The sequence below is a fragment of the Macrobrachium rosenbergii genome, chromosome 47, assembly GCF_040412425.1.
Source record: "Macrobrachium rosenbergii isolate ZJJX-2024 chromosome 47, ASM4041242v1, whole genome shotgun sequence".
Classification (NCBI taxonomy): domain Eukaryota; kingdom Metazoa; phylum Arthropoda; class Malacostraca; order Decapoda; family Palaemonidae; genus Macrobrachium; species Macrobrachium rosenbergii.
In genome coordinates this window covers 20,875,117-20,876,608 of record NC_089787.1, presented here as the reverse complement: position 1 = coordinate 20,876,608, position 1,492 = coordinate 20,875,117, and positions in this window count along the sequence as shown.

The window sequence follows — 1,492 nt, the reverse complement described above, 5'->3', positions numbered from 1 at the left end:
ACATTTGAAAGTATTACCTCAGGTAATGTAACATTGAGAAAAACACCAAGGTAGTTTCCCTCACTTTATAGCTAAGTCCCTCGTTTCAAGGAATTTCTTTTGATGGGAAATCGGTCCAATAAGGATAATGAATCATTTTGACGAAAAGTCAGTCAGGTACGCTGAAAATGTATGATGTTTATTCTGCAGGTAATTATTCATTGAATTAGAGATGAATTTAATGATTTAATTGGGAAAATTGGTATATTTGCTCAATAAATAAGTAAATATAGTCAGTTTTACCGATACGGAAACATTAATGCATCTAAATAAATTTGTGATGGTTTTTTCAATATCAATTTAGTTATGGGTATTATTTCATATGGACATTAATTGCTTTCAACAAAAAATATAAAATTTTCTGTTGTATTATGATGTGATTGAATGATTTTGAGTTTATTTCCAACGCAAATGAATAACAAATTCCCGGCAATGATATACTGTATACAAAATTAATAAAATTGCGACTTGTCAACCATACTGCCCCCCCTCTCCATTTACGGCAAAACTGTGTTTACTGATTACAGTTTTGCCGTAGAGCAATGGAGAAAGGTGAAATTCTGACAAGTCGTAATTTTATTAAAACTTTTGTATACAGTATATCATTTGCCAGTTTTCATAAGTATTCATTGCGATGAAAATAAACATCAAAATCATAGTCACATCATAATACAACAGAAAACCTATTTTTATGTTGAAAGCAATTAATGTCCATAAGGAAAATAATACCTAGTTAATGAGATTGATGTCACTTAAATTTTACTTTATCCTTAAACACTTGGTCTAAATTGCACTTACTGCACTTTTCAATTTGAGATGGTAAAGACATTTACTGTCATTTCACTTCTGATTCCTTATAACCTGAGACTGAACCATTTTTAGTTGCTCAGAGTCAAGAGGTCCACAAGGCCCTTCAACACCTGATTTACCCTTACTATGAAAGTTGTTATGAATCCTGAACCGCTCACCTACCGTCAACAGTCGCAGAATTCTGACAAAAATCCTGGAAAATCGACCTTCTACACTGACCACTCTTGCAATAAAAAGGTCAGTTATGAATCCTGAACACTTCTAATGGCCATAGAATTTTTAAAACCTGGAAAATCAACTTCTATCCCTGACCACCATTACAATGAAAGGTCTGTCATGGACCCTGAACCATGCTCACTTCTAATAGCCTTAGAATTTTTGGGAAAAACCTGGAAAATCAACCTTCTATACCTGACCACCATTACAAAAAAGGGTCTGCCATGGATCTTGAACCATGCTTACGTTTATCAGCGTCAGAATTCTGAGGGAAAAAAACCTGGAATATCAACCTTCTAACCTGACCATCATTACAAAGAAAGGTCTGTCATGGACCCTGAACCATGCTGACTTTTAATAGCGTCAGAATCTGGGTGGGGGGGGAAATGGAAAATCAACTTCAAGTACCTGACCACCCTTGCAATAA